At 40.6% G+C, this 6000-nt stretch overlaps 1 protein-coding gene across 4 annotated transcripts in view; it reads left to right on the top strand.

The window, feature by feature from the left end:
• The first annotated feature begins 2555 nt into the window (after nucleotides 1–2555).
• The window catches only part of slc39a6 (solute carrier family 39 member 6), a 28546-nt gene continuing 25101 nt past the window's right edge, over nucleotides 2556–6000 (top strand). Inside the window, exon 1 of one of the 4 annotated variants that reach the window (XM_057858194.1) lies at nucleotides 2556–2699. The gene's annotated coding sequence lies outside the window, so the exon portion shown is untranslated. Of the gene's footprint in view, nucleotides 2700–2855; nucleotides 3090–6000 lie in introns of those variants that run through there. The other 3 variants (XM_057858197.1, XM_057858196.1, XM_057858195.1) reach the window with 3 other exon arrangements.

The following is a 6000-nucleotide window of genomic DNA, read 5'->3' as shown; positions in this document are numbered from 1 at the left end:
CCCTTGATCTCAGAACTGTGAGGCAGACGTGCTAACCACTCAGCCACCGTGCCGCCTACATTCAATTAATTTTTGGAAATCGTTTAATGTTGTGAATCAACTGTAAAAGTTGTTACAATTGCTCCCATTATTCCAAAATTTCCCTTATGTCTACTTTCGATATGTGAAAGTTTAAAAACTGTTTCATCATTTAAAGATAGATTAATGTCAAGATTTTGCCGATTTAGGAGTATTTTAGATAAAAAGTTAATTAGGTTAGCTATAACAGAGCCTTCCAGAGAAGTCTACTGCTTTAAGATGATGGCTGTTTACTTACGCCAACAAGTCTTTCATTTTGCATCTAGTTCTCTATACATGTTCTAACGCTGCCGTTGTCTGTCATTTAGCTTCTAGTTCTATATATATGTGATATCTACTGTCGCATGTGGCCGTATGTTTGTGGCAACTAGCAACTGGGCGTTGTTTGTAGCGGCTGTCGGCCAAAGTCAGGTTTTATTGTTTTTTTATCTAGCGGCATGAGTTGATCATGAGATTTACTCTCGGTCCGTTCTTCATTGCGTCCCGAAGACGGCGCTGACTGTTTTAGTTCCGCTTTACCTGGTATAATTAAATAATCGGAATCTGGATGTTTGTGAATCGTTCTCGAATCTTCCACAGCCGAATTGCGAATAATCTTAGAATCCGAAATTTTGCACGCCTCTATGAATCACTATATAGCCCCTGTCACAAACATATGCTGGTAAATTCCTGTGTAAGGTGACGTGGGATTTACTTGCATCCTTGATTTCAAGCATGTAGAGATATCCCGGGAATGATGCAGGTTAGACACTTTCACAGACTTGTCCCGTGTTCCCCACTGACGCTCTCTGTGCAGCCAATTCAAACTCATCGAGACTGTATTTAAGCCCAGGTGAGTCAAGAGAAGGGTGCAGCGATATTAACTTGCTGGGCGCCATTCGGTACCTCGTTTTGAAGTCCCCTACGTTTTGTTGGTATTTGAGTGTATTTGTTTTGTTGTCTTATCGGCTGTCTGCCTACCGCTTAGGTTAGGATTATTGATCCCCGTCAACCTACTGTCACAGACCCATTGTGTCAGGTTCCACACCCGTTATGCGGAGCTCACGTTGCGTTACTCCTTAGCCCGAGGTTGAAACCAACGATGATGAAAAAAGTGAGACCGATCTTGATCCGGACTCATCAGATTCAACCGGGAGCAGCAGAGAGCCTTCCCCGTTGTTATGTGTGCAAATAGTTCAACAGTTCAATAGTTTAGTTATGTGTAAATAAATTGTTACTTTGCGATCGGAAGCTCTATTTGTCTTGTTGTTTGTTATTGTGTAGAACGAAAACATTATTCAGATGTTTGGGATGTCACATAAGCGAAAAATAGCTGTGTTCATGTCAAAGTTATATTTGAAATGTATGCGTTCACAAAAAGCTCAATTTTTCAGTTTTTTCATCAGAAATTGGAAAATTGCTCAAACTAAGCTATTTTCAAATGCTGATTTCTAAAGAATGGAAAAAGATATGAACTAACTTTTTTTTCTGCTGAAAGAAGAGAGTCTAATCTTTCTTTTGGTGGGTTCCAGGTTTATATAGCAATAAAACAGAATTTTCTGTGGGCCTTACAAAATCAGTCAAAATCCAGTAAAACGGCTGGGAGCGAAGGGCCTTGCTTCCGTGAAAATGGCTGGGACTGAATGAGTTAATAAACCCTTGAAGGCATTCCTCCATTGTTTTTTGCTTTGAGCTACAACCTTGTTTCCGCAGTTGCGGACCCTAACATCGGCAACAAAATAAACCACGCATTTCCAAAGCTGGACGATGGACTCTTCCTCGGCTCTACAATCCAGTAGCAATTTAATCTCGTTACATTTTCGTTTAATTTAGCTATTACAATCTTGCTATGTTGACATTTGCGATGTTTGTTTACCACTTTTCGTCTTACTGCAAAGAAAGAGGAAGTGACGATCGGCATGCAACGATATTTACGTCATCAGCCCGGGACCCGGGAATTTAACACTTGCTTTCACATGACAGTCCTGGACATTATACAAAGACGCGACCCCTGAAATGTCCACGTAATCTCAGTGTCAGTACACCCAGGAAATTGCTTTCACATACAAGGGCTGCCCGTTTAAATCCCGGGTTTTATTAATCCCGGTGTTTAGGCATATGTGAATGGGGTTTATGTTTATTCAATGTGTACACAACTGTTTGATTCGTTTTGTAGCTCTTTTAATCTTATCATATCAAATGTTACCATACATGGAACTGCTGGTGGCTTGTAATGTTCAGTGAAATTCTTCAGATAAGTACAGTAATAAATTTAATCTATCAAAGTAAATTTTTTATAAGCTATATCGTCATAAAACGTTCAAATAAAACTAAAGAGTTGATATACTTCATTATTTGAATGTACTGTAGTTTTTCTAAAATGGTTGAGATGCTGAGGGTTCTCCATTTGATTGACACTCAAATTCACGAATCTGAGAAAGGGCTGCTTTCCTTAACATGCCTGCAGGCCAATCACAACTCGATCCTTTTTGCCCGTTGCCCGCCCCCGTAGCTGCACACGCCTTTCAACTTCCATCTGGTCTCTTTTATTTCCCGGTGTCCTCGAAAGCAGCAGCAAATCAACTAAGCGCTTCCCGAATTCATTTTGGACCGGGAAGTATTGCGAGGAGACCGACAAGAAGGTAAAAGCCGCGTTCCACGATGTATCGACAAGGCACACCTTACTGTTTGTCCGGCCGCGAACACGATGGCGGCAAAACGTCGTTTCCGGGTTGAACGCCTTTTTGTGCACACGGCACCGAGCTAGGGGAGCTGGTGCCGAGCGCACAAAGCAACGTGCTTGTGTTTATGTACCTTCCCCGAACGTTGACGTCAACGCGGCTTCATTGTTGCACTTTGAACGGCTATTAGTCATAATTGAAGCCCCTGCGTAGACCGACCAGCTTGGGCCTATCGGCCCGGCCGAGCCTTCGCGGACAGCCGGCTGTGACGTTCCGTCGCGTCTTCAATGGTAGTTGAGGGTAATCTGCCGCTAGCATAATGCTAACGGAGGTAGATGCGAGATTCACTGTGTGAGCATCAAACGTTCTAAAACATGTATTTTATGAAAATGTCATGATCTAAATTTTAATACGCTTTTAAAGGCCATCATTCAAAGACCAAGTCGCCTCTGGCTTTCTGGCATTAGACGTTTAGGACACCAGACTCCGTGCGTAAAACCACCTATATAAGAAATGTTATTATATTAAAACAATGTAATTAATATCACAACTCTTTGGACTTAAATGGAGGTAATTGATAGACGGTCTTCATTTCGGCACCATTCTAACTGTCAATCGACCATAATCAGCATGTTATTTATTCATAACCTTTCACGTGATCAGCAGGTATACCGAAATATGATTGATGGAGTTTGTTTTATTTTAACTTTTGAGATCAAGGTTCATTACAATAAATACTTCAAAGTCTGGTTCTACCTAAAACGTTACTTTTATTTTTAAAATTTGCTCTACTACAAAGGACTAGAGGCTGTACATCATTAAAGACACAGGCCTGCGGTGACTGCTTCTCTTTTAGAAGTTGAGAGACAAATCCGCATATCTAAAATGGCTCCCTGACGATGTGGGCACATCGTCTTCAGTTCACACCTACGCAGCGGGTGTGAACATCTCTCTCCTATGTTATTACCATGCCGACTGACCCTGTGGACATTATCTGATCTTCTGGTGCGAGGGGCTGGGAAAATGCATGAGAAAACAAAAGATGAAAGTGGAGACCTACAGCAATGAAAAGTGAACTCATGTAATTTACAATCTAAACATGCGACAAAGAGGCCTCTAAGGGTGATCTAGATTAGAGTAATATTTCAGTGACCTGACCACACGAGCCCAGACTTGGGAGAAAAGCTTTTGAATTGAATTTGGAATGCTCATGTTTGAGTGCAGTTGATGGGGCTGGATATCCAATTCATTTTGATTCAGTTCAGTCAAAAATGAACTGGACGTCTAGCGTCGTCAATGGCAGACAATGAGTTGGTAAAGACACTACTCTAGTGGATTACTTTATCCTAGTGCAGTCCTTCTCAAATAGTGAGGCGCACCCCAAAGCAAAGCCGGGTGATGGGTGTCTCATGGGAAGATACTTTTTTTGCCGTACCACAACCCCTAGCAAAAAGTATGGAATCACCAGTCTCGGACGAGGGCTCACCCAGACATTTTATCATGTAGAACAAACTCAGATAAAAAGCTTGAAAAAATAATTCAATTAATTCAAAAGTGCAACTCTTTAGCATTCAGAAACACTAAAAGAAATGAATAAAAAACATTTTTGGTGGTCTATAAATGTTACCTTTAAAGAGCAAGTGCAGGAATATATATATGGAATCATTCCATTCTGAGGGAAAAAATATGGAATCGTGAGTCATAAAAAAGAACAATCAAAACAAATCTGTAGTATATAGTAGCACCACTTCTGGATTTTATGACAGCTTGCAGTCTCTGAGGCATGGACTTGATGAGTAGTCTTCATCAAGTTGGTGCCAACTCTCTTTGATTGCAGTTGCCAGATCATCCCTGCAGGTCGGAGCCTTGCTGTGGACCTTTTATTTAATTTTCACCACAGGTTTTCAATAGGGTTGAGATCTGGGCTACAGTATTTACAGGCCATGACATTAACTGGATTAGTCTTTCTCCAAGAAATGCTTGAAACAGTTTTGGCTCTGTGGCATGATGCATTGTCATCTTGGAAAATGACAAACATATTTTCAATTGGAGGGATAAGAAAGCTGTCTAAAATTTCAATGTAAACTTGTGCATTTATTGAAGATTTAACCACAAGTGTCTCCCCAGTGCCTTTGCCTGACAAGCAGCCCCATATCATCAAGGACTGAGGGAATTTTTTTTCTTCAGGCAGTCATCTTTGTAAATCTCATTGGACAGCACCAAACCAAAGTTCCAGCATCATCACTTTGTCCAATGCAGATTCTTGACTCTTGACACCTTGTCCAATGCAGATTCTTGACTCTTGACAAGGAGATGCCTGTGGTTAAATCTTCAATAAATGCACAAGTTTACATTGAAATTTTAGACATCTTTCTTATCCTTTCAATTGAAAATATGTTTGTCATTTTCCAAGATGACAATGCATCATGCTACAGAGCTAAAAGTGTTAAAGCATTTCTTGGAGAAAGACTCATCCAGTCAATGTCATGGCCTGCAATTAGCCCGGATCTCAACCCTATTGAAAACCTGTGGTGGAAATTGAGGAAAATGGTCCACAGCAAGGATGATCTGGCAACTGCAATTCGAGAGAGTTGGCACCAAATTGATGAAGAATACTCATCAAGTCCAGGCCTCAGGACAAAGCCATTTTCCTCATAATACACATTCAGCAAGAAAACTACAGCATGTTCACATTATTATACCCACCTGGACGCCACAAACTTCAAATTAAAAAAAAAAAGTGAGTTTAAAAGGACATTGGCTGTTAGCATTAGCCTAATCCTAACATGAATGTGAATGCTATGCTACATTCATGTTACATTTAGTGTGTGATGATCACTCAGAACAGAACTTCAAAGGCTAAAGCAACATAGCATATTCTCTCTTGCCAAACTAAGAAAACAAATCTTACAGTGTGTGTTTCAAAATAAGCAATCTTGGAGAGGACACCGGTGAGTTGGGATTCAGCACACAACATGAGTGATACAACCAAACACTGCTAAAATGCAGGCTTTTACTACACATAAAAACATAACACATAGGGAACAACAAAAACTGGCATTGGTCTCCAAAGACAGGTTTTTAGCTTGTTCTCATCATCGTCATGAAAAACTACTCGTCGATGAAATGTTTTCATTATCGTCATCGTTGACGAAAACAACACTGTTTTGAACAAACCCTTCAGCTACACCGTGAACAAATATTTGACAGGGATGTCGTGAATGTCTCCCGAAAGCTAAGACAAGGAAATATGACAAAGTGT

This window comes from Corythoichthys intestinalis, chromosome 14, assembly GCF_030265065.1.
Source record: "Corythoichthys intestinalis isolate RoL2023-P3 chromosome 14, ASM3026506v1, whole genome shotgun sequence".
Classification (NCBI taxonomy): domain Eukaryota; kingdom Metazoa; phylum Chordata; class Actinopteri; order Syngnathiformes; family Syngnathidae; genus Corythoichthys; species Corythoichthys intestinalis.
The sequence above is the reverse complement of the archived record's forward strand: the minus strand, read 5'-3'. Positions and strand labels throughout refer to the sequence as shown.